Genomic DNA, 17,730 nt, shown 5'->3' on the forward strand with positions numbered 1-17,730 from the left:
TCTATGTAGGTATGTCAGGAAGCAGGCTATGAATGCTTTGAAAGAACCACTACATTCTTGTATATTTAATCCATTTTAAAAGATTTTTTTGATACATTTTATTTTTATTATGTTTTTTTTGTCCAAACCACTATTATTTGTATAAGTTTTTGGGCTTTTTACTATTTAATTTAATTGCTTTTCTTCCTTTGAAATATTCTCTGTCTTCTAAGGTCAACGGTGTTATTAGAAAGGTACAGAAATCGAAGAGCTTAAGGCAACTTGTGATACAAATTCATTGTCACTTTATTGAAATACATCTTCTCAAATTGTATTACTCTACCACTTACTTATATACAAATATTTATGAATATATTTGTAAACAAAAACTTGCTTACAATTCTGAAGTATCTGAAGATTGTAGGTATACTTTGGATAGCATTGCATCTGTATTAAAAGTGTTAACCAAATGATGTTACTTATCAGAGGGAATAAATAGAATAAGTTCGATTTTAGTTTCTAACGAAAGACTTAAGACACAAACTCTATAGAACAATTGATAATAGTTGCGCAGTGTAGTGTGTGCAGTACGTGTGCTGAGTACTAGTGTGGATAGTTTTCACGAAAATATTCGAAAACTTCGTACTCGATGCCTTCTTATAAGTTATGAGTACAATAGCGAGTAGTATAAAGTATAAAGTATAGACGTATAGTGTGGAAATCAAATATTGAACATGACAAAATGAAACGAGATGAAAAAGATTGACATCTAAAATAACTCCAAACAATTGTGGGTTTTATATATTTTATACTTCTTTCACCAATGGACATTACGGAATGAACTTTTAAAACACTTTAAGCCGCTAATTTTGTTTCTACAAAGCGAAAGGGGGTGCCTATATGCTGCTATGACGGAACTTGCTTTTCCCGCAAAACGTATACGTCTGTGCAAAATGACGTTGAGCAACACCGTTAGCTCAGTCAGAATCGGGAAGGAATTGTTGGTGTATTAACGATATAGATACTTCCCAAAGCGGCCACTGTGGTGTGATGGTAGCGTGCTCCGCCTATCACACCGTTGCCCTGGGTTCAACTCCCGGGCAAAGCAACATCAAAATTTTAGAAATAAGATTTTTCAATTAGAAGAAAATTTTTCTAAGCGGGGTCGCCCCTCGGCAGTGTCTGGCAAGCACTCCGATTGTATTTCTGCCATGAAAAGCTCTCAGTGAAAACTTTTCTGCCTTGCAGATGCCATTCGGAGTCCGCATAAAACATGTAGGTCCCGTCCGGCCAATTTGTAGGGAAAAATCAAGAGGAGCACGACGCAAATTGGAAGAGAAGCTCGGCCTTAGATCTCTTCGGAGGTTATCGCGCCTTACATTTTTTTTTTTTTATATTTATACTTCCCAAAGGTTTTCGTGAGTGTTATCGATGTTAATGATCCTTTGTCGGATACAGATCCTGTACGTTCCGTTAACAAGCCTTAACCTTAATATTATCACATTCATCATCACGCCCCCACCCCTAGTTCCATGAGGGACTTGGGGTCAGCGGACCTCATCTGCTAAATATGTGTATGATACATTCATATTTGTAAAAGGATTCCCATCGCGTAGGTGAGGTTGACAATTAGGTTGTGGAAGCTCTGAATCTATAAAGTTCTGTATTGCGTTTATCAATCGTTACCGCGATATTCGGGCTGGCTTTTTAATGGCGCTTGTAACGTACATTCCGACAAAGGACCACCAATATTGATAACACTCCGCAAAACCTTCGCGGAGTGTCCTTATCACTACAACAACAACATTTACATATGTCATCCCATATGTAGGGACTTGTCGTCCATATTATGTTGGGCGAAGTCCAATGGATCAATGTTTCAACGCTTTAAAATCATAAATGTTGCCTATTCCTACGAAAGACGTTTCAAGCCTTCAAAAATCTACAATAATTATTGGTAACTCTAACATGAAGACCTTCCATAAGGTCAAGAACCTATTAACACGGTGATGGGTAAGGTATATGGCACCTTGCCAAGACTTTTAGCGAATGTCAAGGTCTACAACTTTTTAATAGACGAAAACCTGCTTAAGCCTTATAAAGCGAGATATTTTCGAAAAACAAACAAAATTATGTATGGTTTTTAACCGAAGTACCTCAAAATTGGCTTCATAGTACATACATACTAACACTTATCTTTGTATGTGTCGCTCGTACGTTAATCAAATCACGCACGCTTTGAAAACATAAACATATTTTGCACATAAAGTACTTGAAACCACATTACTAAAGTATTAGAATATTTTTTCCGTTAAGTAAATACTATGACATATGACATGATTCTAAAAAAACACTTTTGAAAAAAAAAATGCTTTTATTTATTTATTTCATAGCCTTAAACAGTAAGAAAATTGCAAATATATATTTTTAAAGTCATTAACATAAAATATTTACAGAAAGGGTTATTCTAATGCAAATGGGTGGAAAGCTTAATATTCGTATGAACTTTACAAAACCTTGTTTTTTAAAGTGAGAATGTAGACATACATACATAAATACCTTGTTAGTGTTTAATTACATTCTTATATGTTTTGTTCGTTTTTTTTTTTTTTGCTATTTTTGGCTAATTTGGTTTTACTCAATAACATAATTGGTATATTGATCAGCGCAAAATTTGTTTCTTATCTATTATAAATAATTAAAACAATAGTAATTTAAATATTAAGGCCTTGTAAAAATTTAATTCTGTATGCATACCAGGCTATTATTATCAAATTAACAGATCCTCAATCATTCTTTACTTAAAACTACATATAAACGTATTAGCATCTATAAAAAAAAATCGTATTAAATTGTTTAAGCAATCATAATTATCTACACAAAAAGTCAAATAACAATTTACGTATCTTGTAAAAATTATGAAAGAATCACTTACGAAAAAAGATAAAACGTACCACATAGCTAAGGGTGATAAAATAATTAGAGTAAAACATGTTTCATGAAAATATGCTGAAACAAAATAGCGTTAAAGGATTAACTAAAAATAGCTATTATGTTTGTTTTCGTTGTTCGAAAAAAAGCATAAATTCTTAACGTTTTGCTTGTTTTTATTCGAGGGAATGGGAAGAAGGGTCCCGAAAAAAATGACGATGGTGTTTCAAAATGTAATGGCAGTCCCAACAAAATTCATAAAAATAAACAAGGCGCGCTAGCCTACGAAGAGATTTTTGGCCGAGTTTCTCTTCCAGTTTGGGTCGTGCTCCTGTGTTTTTTTTTTTTTGTAAATTTCAGACGCCACTTTATTGGTTTTCTTTGCTTTCTTTTCCTTTATTTCCTCTCATCTCCCTTTCTTTCCTTTCCCTTTCTTTCCTTTACTTTTACCTAATTTTATTTTGTTTTGTTTTCTTTTCTTTTCTTTTCTTTTCTTTTCTTTCCTTTTCTTTTCTTTTCTTTTCTTTTCTTTTCTTTTCTTTTCTTTTCTTTTCTTTTCTCTTCTTTTCTTTTCTTTTCTTTTCTTTTCTTTTCTTTTCTTTTCTTTTCTTTTCTTTTCTTTTCTTTTCTTTTCTTTTCTTTTCTTTTCTTGTCTTTCCTTTTCTTTTCTTTTTTCTTTCATTTCGTACTTTATTTAATTTTGTGTTATTTATTTTTTTTTAAATTCATTTCATTTTATTTAATTTATTTAATTTAACTTAGTTTCATTTAATTTAATTTAATTTTACTTTTTAATTTAATTTAATTTTATTTTATTTCATCTTTTTTATTTTAGTTTATTTTTTCGTTATATTTTATATTATTTTGCTTTATTTTATTTCTTAATTTTATTTTTTACATTTTCCAGTATTTTATTTTTTTGTATTTTGTCCTATTTAATTAAATTTTTTCAATTTTTTTTTATTTTATTTTAGTTTACTTTACAGTGGTGTGCTGGTAGCGTGCTCCGCCTACCACACTGAAGATTCTGGGTTCATGCCTCGGGCAAAGCAACATCCAAATTTTAGAAAAAAATGTTTTTAATTAGGAGACAAGTTTTCTAACGGGGTCGCCCCTCCGAGTGTACTTCTGCCCTGAAAAGCTCTTAGTGAAAACTCATCTGCTTTCCAGATGCAAGTAGGTCCCGTCCCGCGAATTTGTAAGAAAAATTTAAAGGAGCACGATGCAAATTGGATTTTATTTTATTTTATTGTATTGTATTTTACTTTGTTTTGTTTTATTTTGTTTTATTTTATTTAATTTTGTTTTATTTTATTTCATTTTGTTTTATTTTATGTTATTTGATTCTATAATATTTTATTCTGTTAACTAACAAAGTAGTTGTGAGCTAATTTTTTCATCTAACAAAACGGATCAATACACCAATTTGAATATTCTTTTTTGTTTTTGTGAACACTTCATATCAGCAAAAAAAATTACATATTTTCTGATTCTCGCGCTATCTATATATATAAAAAAAGTGTACATTTTGATTGTCACTCCATACCTCGAGAACGGCTCGACAGATTGCCAGGAAATTTTTAGGAAAGATACAGGAAGGAGAGATGATGGTTAGTTGATTTTGAAATCCCAAATCGGTTTAGCCATATATATATAAAAATTAAATTCTGTGTGTGTGTGTGTTCGCTATGGAAACGTATTTCCCATACATCAATCATCACCAAATTTTGGTTATGGCTTCCTTCGATCAGCGGGAAAGTTTTAGGCTAAAAATAATTTCGATATATAAAAGGGGCGTGGCACCTCCCATACAAAAGGAATCTTTAGTAATGCATAACTGTGAAGGTATACGTGCCAGAACATTGAAATTCAGTAAGGAGTTATATGAGGTCAATCCCTAACACCACCAAGAAAAGGCGAAATTGGGAAAAAGGGGGCGTGGAACCTCCCATTCAAATGGAATCTTTGGTACTGCATAACTTTGAAGGTATACATGCCAGAACATTGAAATTCAGTAAGGAGTTATTTGAGGTCAATCCTTAACACCACCAAGAAAATGTGGAATTGGGAGAAAGGGGGCGTGGCACCTCCCATATAAATGGAAAATATTATACTGCATATATCTGGATGTCGTAATGGTAGGATAATTAAAATTGGTAAGGAGCTATGTGACGTTAAGTCCTAAAACCGCCAGCAAAATGTGGAATGGGGAAAAAATATGGCTGCCGTACAAACTTAAGTTATTTTAACACCTAAAGTTTGACCGGATTGTTGAGTTTAGCTGTTATGCATTTTGGACGTTTAGTAATCTGCCGCTGCTAAAAAAATTGTTTAGCTTCAGTCTATCTACATCTTCTATAAAAATCAAATTCTGTGTGTGTGTTCCCTATGAAAACGTGTTTGCTATACTTCGATCATCACCAAATTTTGGCTCGAGGTTCCTTCGATCAAGACGAAAGTTTTTCATATTTCAGAATTAAGAATTTTAAATTTAAATGTTTTTGTTTTTTGGCTATGCGAAAGAACTATCTTAGCTCCCAAAAATGATCATGTTAACAAAATTAATGATCGCTTTCAAAATCAATTTCCTGTTGAAGTGACGAAATATAAATCGATCGACACAGTTACAGATGAAGATAAAAATGTGAATTATCCAAATGAATTTCTATACTCCTTAGAACCAAAAGGAATGCCTGCGCATATATCAACTTTGAAAATTGGCTCACCAGTCATGCTTCTTCGGAATGTAATCAAAGCAACAATCATCAGTGGTAAAGCAATAATATAAAATAAGATACAATAAGATACAAAATAAAATGTTTTAACAGAAAATTTCACCAAATATGCGTACAAAATTCAATTCAATTTACAGAACAATAAATTAAATTATCAACAAACAAAACAGAAAAAATAACGCAACATCCATTCGATCTCGGGCGTTACAACGTGCGCCTGGTAAAGCTAGTACTTCCAATAAAACAATTATGTACACGCTCTTCGTTGATTTGCTGAACGCGTATTCATGATTAATAATCTGACACCTAACATATTTGGACCGTTCAAAAGTTAATAAAAAGTAAAAAAACGAATGCACATAAGTTTTGCATAGACCATGGCGGAAATATACAAGGCAGCAGCACGGAACAGCTGATTTGTACTTTTCTAATCACAATTTTTTTGCTATATAATCGGCGAACATTTCAATGTATATATTTTAGAAACTACATCGTTACAGTGCCCTGAAATGTATATTCAAGCAGCAAGAGCATTTCTCAACACTAATTAATATTATAAAAAAAAAATTACGCTGTATTTTATTATTACCTTTGGTAAGTTAAACTAGCGCATTACCTCTATACCACTTCGGTCGCCGTTATAAAAGCATTAATATTTATGTCAATTCAGAAGAGGAACACTGAAGTGAGAACAAAAAATCTCATTACCCTAGGCTCATTATACTAAGCGCGGTTCACCTCCGGCGAGATTCGAGACGAACTTCTCTTCCAATCTGCGTCGTTATCCTTTTTAATTTTTCCTACGGGTTGGCGGAACGGTGCCTACCCTACGGATCCCGAAAGGCAGCTACATTTTCACTGGGAAGCTTTTCATGGCAGAAAAACATTCGGACAAAACGAAATTTTTTTCTAAATTTTTGATATTTGATTCTGATTTGTAGTATAAAGTGAGTTGTAAAGCGTGCTTAATTAATTGGTATAATCTGTACTGCCATATTTTGGTTTGATTTATTGCTTCACGTTAATCATATCGATTAAATAGGCGACTTTTACTACAAAATTTTTTTAGGAGAACAAGAGCTTTTACAACGAATTCCGCGCCTTTAGCCGATTTTTGTTTTAAACTTGTAAGCTTCTCTGCTTTAGAGATTGATCTAAGACTTTGAAGGTCATTTTCAAGCTCTTTATTTGTAATATATTTTACTTTTAAAGATGTGAAACAATTGCTTGCCTTAACTTTGTTGCATTGTCATTCTTACATACTTAAGTTCGAAAAGTTATTCAGTGAGTGCCAATGGCTACAACAGTGCCAACAATTAAGTGTAATTGATGTTAACAATATCTTAACACAGCTATCGGTTATTCAAATAATTCCATCTTCTTTTAGCCAGCAACGCCAAATTGTGAGCGGTTATACTTAGGTGTGCGTATATACTTACACACATAACGGCTCGTACCATGTATATTCGGAAATTAGCTTCCTACATATATAGCGGTTTGGAAGAACGGTTGCTGCAATAGGCCTGGAAGGAACCTCTCCCATTCTTTCGTGACAATGCAAGCTGCAAGCTTTAAGTGAAGGCGATTACCTATTATCGATTTCTTTAACTTGATACTGGAAAATAAATATAATCCGAGTAGTGGAACAAAGGCGCTAAAGAATTATCTATTTCAAGAATGTGCATTAGTACTGTCTCACCTCACCTTATAAGCGTCTTAAAATATCTTCAGAACTTTGGTCGTTGATAGCAACAGATGGAAGTTAATTCAATCCAGCCGGAGTCATCATCTAAAAAGTGAGAACTCGATGGTAGAAAAATAATCTTTTTGAGTAAGATTTGGTCGAATATTGTTTCAAGCCATTCTCCATCGCTCCACTCGAGATTTGTAGCATGGTAGGGAATATACCATCTGGGCCCGCCGATTTAAGCTTGGAAAAAGTCTTCTTACCCCATTTGATCTTGGTATCATTCACCAAGCCCGGCACTACCCGCTCGTTGATCGAAATGTGCATCGAGGTGCGCTATAAGCGACCCTTCACTACTATGTGACCAATCCCCATTATATTTCCCCTAGCTAGGACTTTTTCTCAACCGCGATATGAATTTCGCGCTAGTAGATCCTCAACATATCTTTATACTCGTCCCTGCATGCTTCGCTATCCGGGAAAAGGTCTGTTGAATGCAGTCATAAGTGAAATTTATTGGATTTCTTCAGTTCTTTTATAGTTGCAAACTCCGTGGGTTATCCCAGTTTTGTTTTTTAATGTTCTTGTGATTTCGTACACTCCGTTGATCTAGGGTTTACCTATCCGTTTCGCTATCCGCGACCTTTGCCAGCTGAAACACTTTTTTAATTGTCTACCTAAAAGACTCAGCTTCTTGCTCCACCATGGCGGCTTTGCTTTTACTCTGAATTTTTTAGGGGAAAAGCTCTGTTGACTGCAGTCATAGGCGAAAGTTATTGGATTTTTTCAGGTCTTCTATATTTGCAAACTCCGTGGGTTATCCCTGTTTTGTTTTTTAATGTTCCTGGGATTTCATCCAGTCCATTGGCCTAGGGTTTACCTATATATCTACCTTATTTAGGGAGATGCTGAGGCTGATATACGCATGGTATGAAAAGGATGGCCAATCAAGGACTCTCCAATAATACCTTAATATATTACGTTTAAAGCTCAATATAATGTTAAGAACATTGGTGGATGTTTGACCAACATATGTAGGGGCACTAACCCTGTTGGCTATCTGCAAATAGCTTTGCCGGATGTAGAAAAATAGAGACTCAACAATAAGGCCTCAACGCATATAAAAGAATGCTGGAGTGTACATGCGGCCTATCACCCTCTCTCTTTCCCATTAGATATTTACAGCGATTGTTAAGTCCATCCTTTACTATGGAGTACTTGTTTGGTGGTGAACCACTCAAAAAAGAACATTTTTCAAAAAATTATATGGATTATGTAGGCTATCAATGTAGGCAATCATAGCATAATAGCCGATGGCTGCACTGTATGCCATTATGTACATATCACCTGTAGACCTGGTGGCGAAGAACATGGTATTAACAACTGCAACTAGACTAGACGCTTCGATGGGTCTCTTAGAGCCACGATAGAGGTGGAAGATTTTCGCAAGGGCACTCATATGGCAGATGAAGCGATACACGTGTATACCCAAGGTTCCAATGTGATGAAAGGAGTACGGTCTACGTTATACTGCACAGATCCAAGAATAAACAAATCCTACAAACTGTCAGATTACTGTAGTGTTTTCCAGCTGGGAATTGTAGGCGTGACGAAAGCAATAGAAACATTGAAGGAAAATAGCTTAAACTGCAGCCGCGTAAATTTTTACATTGACAGCCAAGCAGCAATTAAGGCTATAATCTCTGAAAGCACAATATCTAAAATTGTGTTATAGTGTAAGCCAGGGGCGTAGCCAGAAAATTGCCTTGGGGGGTTGAAAAAAAATGTTTCATAAATAAAAAAAAAATGTTGTCTTTAGCTTTAACATTAAAGTACGTGTATTTAGAATATGATATGAAAAAGGTTACATTAAAAACTCAAGCGCATGCGTCGGCTTTTGTTTGCCATTTCATCTAAAACTTCATCAACGGTAATAATTTGATCACGGTGGGTGCTTAGTGATGCACAGCCATTTAATCGATTTTCACTCATCGTGTTTCTCAAATAGTTTTTAATCAGCCTAAGAGGTGAAAAAGATCTCTCGTTCGTTGCCGTTGTTACTGGAAGCGTGCACAAGATTTTCAACAACATGTGAACATTAGGAAAAGCCATAGAATCGCATTCCTGTAATATTAATCATAGATAAATTGATAAAAAAAAACCGAAGTATATCCTTCAGGAATAAGTAGAATTCATGCTTTTTGAGCGTATGCATGAGACCTAACGTATACGTATATAAAATTCAAAAGAAAGAAACTGATCGAATAGAAAAAAATTTTATTTAAAAAAGTCATATCTAAACGGAAAACACTAATGTGTTTTTTACATTTTAAAATGTGAAAAACACATTATTTTTTCATTTATCAAATTATTTGAATTTTACATTTTCGAAGTGTGTTTTTGATATGAAAAAAAATGTAGATATTACATTATAATAATGTGTTTTCCACATGGAAAATAATGTCAAATTTGCATTATATTTCAAAATAGGAAATGTGTACTTCGAAAAAATGCTGTAAATTTAACATTATTTAAATGTGGAGAATAAAATCAAAGAATTAGTATCGTTTAGTTCGGCAAACAAACAGAACCGTAAGCAATGTTTATATGTAGCTTGTCGCCGTGACGCAGAAGAATCATGCAAATATTCAGACGCATGGACTTTTCATATTTGCCTTTTCATTCCGATGAATGTAATCGCGGTTGAGGCAAACGAGCAAACGCCTGAATTGATTATATTCACGCATGCAATAAGTTGGTTGATTTTAAATCAATGTCGATTATGTTCGTTTAAGCAAGTTGGATCATTGAATACGATCATGTTGCCGAAAGTAATCGAACGTTGTTGTGTTCGATTTTTGCTGTTCTCTGATATGTTACATTTGTATATTTAATAAATTGCAGAATTATTATGAAACAGAATATGATTAAAATATAAGTGTTCACTTCGTACATACATATGCTTGCATATTAAAAATATAATATCACCAACCAAGTAAATACGTAGCAGAATTATAAAAAAATTTATTAACATAGACATAAAAACATCAAATAATTGAATTGTAACGACCTAAAAAATCAAATGATCCTTTGGCAAGGGGTGGGTATAAACCCCCCCTTCGCTTCGCCCCAGGTGTAAGCAGTTTCTGGAAAGAATTGGTATAAAGGGAAATATAATCTATATTGGGTCCCTGGGCATATGGGAATAGATGGAAATGAAAAAGCGGACGATCTAGCAAAACTAGAGGTTGCAATCAGATTGGGCGAGATTAAAAGAAGGCAAAAGCTGCACATAATCGGCCAAGCAGGAAAGGCGTGGAACCTTAGATTAACAACCTGGAGTAACGACCTAACTCCTATCATTGAAAAGAGGGGATTGTAGCTCAAGATGACTATTCTGACTGGACACTACATTCTGGCGTCGTATGCTTTTGAATGTGGCCTTGTCACTAATAACAGATATAGGAAGTGCGGGTTAGAGGAGGAAACGACCGAGCACGTTTTGTGCTGATGTCCTCCGCTCGCAAAGCGAATACTCCAATTATTAGAAGTGGCACAGCTATCACATCTATAAGCAGCAAGAAACATAAGTCCTGAAAGCTTCTTATATTTGTCGAGAAGACGAAGTTTATTTAAAACATAGGCCATGGTTACTTAAAGGGCACATCAGTTTGGTCGTTTTCAAACTTCTGGTAACACTATAGACACAAGCAGTATATGAAAGGTCATAACGGACCAGCAAGTTCAACTTTACTAAACCTAAGTTAATTTCTAGATTATTCTAATTAAAGATGGAATATTACGCATTTTCATGATCAATAAAGAAGATGGAATTGCCAAAAATTTATTCGGACATCACGAAGATTAAAAAAAAACAGGAATAAAGAAAATACAAATATGCATTTACTTTGCATAGCAACACCAAGAATACGTGTTTTTGTTTGTTTTTCAAACAAATTTAGAAGCAAACCAAATTTAGACAAAAGGAAACAAATTAAGAAATTCTATATCTATTTAGAAATTCCTATTATCTATAGGAATTTCTGATGAAGCCATTGTTTGTTTCGTCGATTCTTACAAACATACATAAGAATACTTATTTACTATTTTAAGTAGTGTACTTTTAAATTTTTGTTCGTGGTGTTTGTTCCATGACTAGTCTGACGATATCATACCACGGTTGCCACACCATGTTTGCATTTGGGACCAAAATTCATCGAAAAAAAGGACCAAATCTCAAAAAAAACAGACCAAATTTTTGTTTTATTTTATTGGTATACAAACAATTTACCAATTTACTAGAGTGTAGCATGCGTTGTTAAGTGTAAAAATTTTAGAACGTTTCCATGGTTTCTTATGTAAAATTTTTATAAATATAGCGAATAGGAGGCACTTGCAAAGATTAACAAGTAAAAACGGGACTGTCTTCGGCTGTGCCGAAGACTTCGTACCTTGAACAATGGGGCTGAACAATAATCTTATCCCGCTCGTAATCTCCAATAATCGGATGTATAAGATAAGAAATATATAGTGAACAGATCTACATACCTTAACGATTTTTAAGATAAATATAAAATAAAAAACAGGTAGGTACTTTGTGTAAGGATGCAAAGTTTCAGGTTTTTTGTGGTCTGCGTGTAAAAACTATGACTACGAATCACGTATTTCAACAATATATGACGTAAACGTAACTATTTGATGAAATTTGATGAATTTTGAAGCTTCTAGCCGTAAAAAGGGGGCAAAAATTAGAGTTTATATGGGGTATATAATATATATACCACCGATCTCTATGATTTTTTCAGACAATAATATATGCTATATACGTAAGCATATCGTGAAATTTGAAGCAATCTAGCGATAAAAAGGGCAGAAATTGCGCACAGTTTCTATCTGAACAATCGGTTGTATGAGATATATACTATATATACCACCGATCTCTATGATTTTTTCAGACAACAATATATGCTATATACGTAAGCATATGGCGAAATTTGAAGCGTCTAGCTGCTAAAAAGGAGCAGAAATTGCGCACAGTTTCTTATCTGAACAATCGTTGTATGAGATATATACTATATATACCACGATCTCAATGATTTTTTCAGACAACAATATATGCTATACGCGTAAGCATTTGGTGAAATTTAAAGCTTCTAGCTGTTAAAATGGGGAAGAAATTGCGCAAAGTTTCTTATCTGAACAATCGGTTGTATGAGATATATACTATATATACCACCGATCTCAATGATTTTCTCAGACAACAATATATGCTATACACGTAAGCATTTGGTGAAATTTGAACATATCTAAACGATTTTTAAGATAAATATAAAATAAAAAATAGGTAGGTAATCTGTGTGAGGATGCAAAGCTTCACGTTTTTTGTGGTCTGCATGTAAAAACTATGACTACGAATCACGTCTTTCAAAAATATATGACGTAAACGTAACTATTTGATGAAATTTGATGAATTTTGAAGCTTCTAGCCGTAAAAAAGGTGCAAAAATGACAGTTTATATGAAGTATATAATATATATACCACCGATCTCTATGATTTTTTCAGACAACAATATATGCTATATACGTAAGCATTTTGTGAAATTTGGAGCTTCTAGCTGTTAAAACGGGGCAGAAATTGCGCAAAGTTTCTTATCTGAACAATCGGTTGTATGAGATATATACTATATATACCACCGATCTCAATGATTTTTTCAGACATCAATATATGCTATACACGTAAGCATTTGTTGAAATTTGAAGCTTATAACTGTTAAAAAGAGGCCGAAATCGCAAAAAAAATATATATACTATATATATATACTATATATACCATCATATATATATTATATATATCACCGATCTCTATGATTTTTTGACACAACAATACTTACTATATACGTAAGCAATCTGTGAAATTTGAAGTTTATAGCTGTTAAAATGGGGTAGAAATTGCGAAAAGTTTCTTATCTGAACAATCGGTTGTATGAGATATATACTATATATACAACCGATCTCTATGATTTTTTCAGACAACAATATATGCTATATACGTAAGAATTCGGTGAAATTTGAAGCTTCTAGCTGTTAAAATGGGGCTAAAATTTGCGAAAATATATATATATATATATATACTATATATATATACTATATATACCACCATATATATACTATATATAACACCGATCTTTATGATTTTTCCAGACAACAATATATGCTATATACATAAGCATTCGTTGAAATTTGAAGCCTCTAGCTCTAAAAATAGGGCAGTAATTACGAAAAGTTCCTTATCTGAACAATCGGTTGTGGGGGATATATACTATATATACGACCGATCTCATCAATTTTTTCAGGCAACAATACGTGCAATATACGAAAGTATATGGTGAAGTTTGAAGCTTCAATCTGTTAAATTGTGTAAGATATTACAAAAATCCTCTTTTTCTGAAAAATCGGTTGTATGGAGGATATATGCTATAGTGGTCCGATCCGGTCGGTTCCGACAAATGTCTAATCGGACACCCAAATACACCCGTTCACCAAATTTTGTCAAGATATCTCAAAAATTGAGGGACTAGTTTGCATACAAACAGACAGACGGACATGGCTAAATCAACTCAGCTCTTCAACCTGATTATTTCGGTATACTTAATGGTGGGTCTATCTATTTTCCTTTAAGGACTTACAATTTTCGGTTTCGTGACGAAATAATATACCATTTCATTTTCCATGAAAGGTATAAAAATCAGGTATCTTTAAAGTTTAACTGTGCAATACCGGAACCGGACGACATTTAATCAGTACGGGAAACTAATCAACAGTGTTGTTATTGAAGTTTAGGAGGTTCTGCAAGCACATACAGGAAAAATTTAAAACAAACCACTTCCGAAATCAAATCTCTCTTGCATTAGCTTCAAAAGCTGAATATAAAAATAAATTTTTTAATCGCAATTCGTTATGCATTTGTAAAGTTATCATTTTAAAAAAGTAAAACGAGAAGTAACGCTTTCAAAGTTTTGCATAGAATTTTTTGTAAAAAATTTTAGAGCTGTTTTTTTGTTTGGCACGTTGTACTTCACAAACTCTCAGTATCCCTCGGTATGCTTGAATATAAATTAAGTGAGTGGTAAGCACACTCTATATAAAACAAATTAGTTTCATTATTTTACCTTAGTTTTCAGTTCATTGTCGTATATCTTAGAGACACTCGTGTTTTTAAAATCAATTTTTTATCTTGACTAGTTATAAAAATTTATCACGAAAAGGTTTTGATAACCAATTGAAATATCTAACCAACTAAACCAGACTTTTTTCTGATAAGTGCGTTGTTTCATCAAAAATTAATGACTATATGTTTGTCCAAAGCCCCAAAACTTCTCTTTTTAATGCCTCGCCTAAATTAATGTTCAAGGTGAAATGTCATTATTCTGCTACATTTTATTGACTGAGCAATTTTTGCGGTTATAATTCCATTGATGTAAATTGAAAAAGAAAGAAATGTACTAAAATCGTGGATACTACCTAAAAAGGACCAAAATTGCAGAAAAGGGACCAGTGGACCAAATGGGGTTGGAAGGGACCATTTTTGGTCCAAATGGATCAAAGTGACAACCGTGATCATAACACCAATTTCTACTAGATCAGAGGAAGCTCAGAGCTGCAACATTTGACGATAATACTAGTTCTAGAAAAATGGTTGACCAAAGCTTACCAACAGCGGCGGAGAGATCGCAGAGGCGAAAAGATTGTCTGTGTATGCTTTATATTGGCCCCACTTTCCTTTTTTGAAATCGATGAAAGTGCGTTTCTCAGATCTGATGAATTCCGCTGATCACTGAAGCGAGGAGAGTATAGGTAGGTGGTCGCGTGCCAACGTTACTATCGGCTGGCAGTTGAAAATTTCCTACCAAACATATGGTGGCGCACCCGTTTATCGTGCAAATCACCGTATCCTCTTGTAGATCAGTATGCTACTACAGATCATGGTGGGCAATTAAATCGCCTAGAATTATGCGATTTTCACCAGTGAGTACTGCGCTGACGTCAGGCCATTGTTCACTGAGGCAGCAGGCGACAGGGGGGATATAGATGGTGATTTTTAAATTCGCATCGCCTGATCAGACAGATCTTCCTTGGCGCTCGAGGGCATTGTCCCTGCGGGCGATGTCGGGTTCAAATAAATTATACTACACAGAATAATGAGTAAAAAATTCGAGTCCGCACCCATTGCCTCTCTTGCGATATTTTCCATGGACGTTGTAGTAAAACCAGTTTGTTTGGTTGTTGTTGTCTTCAAAGCAGTTTTTGCAATAAGCCTAGTCTCTTGAATCATAGCTAGGAGGATGTTGTCGACTGTTAATCCACCACAGTTTAATTGTAATACTTTGAAGTGCGACGGCGAAGGCATCGCCACTCTGCGGGAAAGATACGGTGTAGTGCGCTTGGGTGGTATAAGGCTAGGTCGCATGTGCTGTTGGGGCCTTGACACTGGGTGTCCCTGGGAGAGTGCCGGGGTGCCCGGTGCTGTTGCGTGCGCGGCTTGGCAGCCTAGTGGTGCTAGGGGGGATATATGCTATAGTGGTCCGACCAGGTCGGTTCATACAAATGTCTAAATGAACGCCAAAATATACCCGCTCAGTTTACGTTAAAACAGACAGACGAACGGAGAGACAGACATAGTCTATGCTTTGTAGTGTCAATATGTATCTTTTAAGTTTGTATCCGACACCGACCATATCATGGCGGTTTTTAACTTCCATTGGAAGAGACTAAAATATCCTTCAGGAAGAATGCGAGGAAAGCCTAGACAGTGGTAGTGGTATTACAATCTACACAGATGGGCCAAAAAAATGGAAAAGAAACTCACAGCATCTGTAGAGGTCTATGCCAAATGCAGGGTAGCCAGACAGGTCCGCATAGTACCGTCCCAGACATCAATGTAACAATCTTTGTCGACAGCCAGGTCGCCTTAAAGGCATTATAGTCCAAAGTTATAAAGTGGGATATCGTGCGGAGGTGTCGAGCCTCGCAGGCGTTTATAAGGCACCTAAATGTCTCCCTCAGCTGGGTCCCGGCGCACAGCGATATTGAAAGTAGTGAGCTTGCTGGGTTACATCCTGGGGAAAGTCGATGAATATGAGATTAGGGCAATGGACTAGCTGTGGACCAACTGGGGTGATTGCATAGTGTCAGGGTCCTTGTGGCTGAGTTTGCATATGAAAGGAAGTAGCTTCCTTCTCAAACAAAACAAACCTGCATTGAGAATACTTCCGGGTGTCATCACAGCCAATGCCAAAGCTCCGACGGTGGTGCATATACCAATAAGCTCTCTCTGCAGAAGCTGTCAGGATGAGGAGGAAGAGGAGTCGATTCCGAATGGACAACAAATTCTGCGATTGGAAGTGTGGAAAACTCCCATGCACGTCCTCTTAACCTTACCTAACATAACCTTATATCTTAAATTGTATAAGCAGCAATGCCATACCTCCACGTTTGATACGGCTTTCGATAATTTTGGATCCGCAGTAGTTATCCAACGTTCACACAGTTAATTCGAACAATAGTGACGCGTACATAGAACCCTGCAATTATTTAAATTGTTTATCACTGTATTTTTTATTTTCTTTATTTAATTTTGGTATTTTTTTTGTTATCAACACTATAAAAATTATTATTTTTTTTTCTTCAAATTATTTGTACGTCATTTGTTATTTTTTTTTTAATCTAAAATTTAAAAATTAGTTAAAAATCACCTCGTTTTGTGTGAAGAAAAATTTTATTTTAGTTAAATTTTTTTTGTAAATTTTCAGAGCGCTTAATAACAATCCTTGCGATTAATTTGAAAGATCAAATCATAAGTTAATTAATTAATTAGCATAAAACGCACTAATCGAAGCGTCTTGTTTCAATTTAAGCGACGCATGCGCGCCCGAGCTATTCAAACTGTGCCGGTGAAAATGCTAACTTGAACTAAACTGAAATTTTGTGTTAACTGAATTATTGTGGTTGAAAACGTCCGGAAGATAGGAGCACAACAAATAAACAACAACAAATGGAATGGAAATACCAGCAAAGTCAAAATTTAAAAGAAGAACAACAACAAAGAGAGCCGCGGTATCAAAAAATTTGGCAACAGACGCAACAAGACCAACAACAACACGAGCAACAAGTAATTCATTTAAATGAGCTGCCGCAGCCGCCAACAACGGAACAACAAGAGCAAATAACACAAAAATTACAAAATATTTCGCAGCATCCAGCTTTATCAAAACGCCAAAAACAAAAAATCAACGAAAAGAAACAAGGCGATTACAACAACAGCAACAATAATCATAACAATCACAAAAACAATAATAATGAAATACCTACAACAATAGGTTGCGTAGTGAATGCAATGGC

General features: G+C 34.7%; 2 protein-coding genes across 3 annotated transcripts in view; one reads left to right on the plus strand and one right to left on the minus strand.

Moving 5' to 3' along the window:
• The window catches only part of LOC137245606 (uncharacterized protein CG5098), a 96,252-nt gene extending 90,570 nt beyond the window's left edge, over positions 1 to 5,682 (plus strand). The window contains exon 12 of the mRNA XM_067776541.1: positions 5,589 to 5,682. The gene's annotated coding sequence lies outside the window, so the exon portion shown is untranslated. The remainder of the gene's footprint in view (positions 1 to 5,588) is intronic.
• The window catches only part of LOC137245608 (serine-rich adhesin for platelets), a 43,589-nt gene extending 26,308 nt beyond the window's left edge, over positions 1 to 17,281 (minus strand). For both annotated transcript variants that reach the window (XM_067776555.1, XM_067776554.1), the window contains exons 1-2: positions 17,085 to 17,281; positions 16,817 to 16,913 (exon numbers count right to left, since the gene is read on the minus strand). The gene's annotated coding sequence lies outside the window, so the exon portion shown is untranslated. The remainder of the gene's footprint in view (positions 1 to 16,816; positions 16,914 to 17,084) is intronic.
• Positions 17,282 to 17,730: the final 449 nt, after the last annotated feature.

The sequence above is a fragment of the Eurosta solidaginis genome, chromosome 3, assembly GCF_040869045.1.
Source record: "Eurosta solidaginis isolate ZX-2024a chromosome 3, ASM4086904v1, whole genome shotgun sequence".
NCBI classification, from domain to species: Eukaryota; Metazoa; Arthropoda; class Insecta; order Diptera; family Tephritidae; genus Eurosta; species Eurosta solidaginis.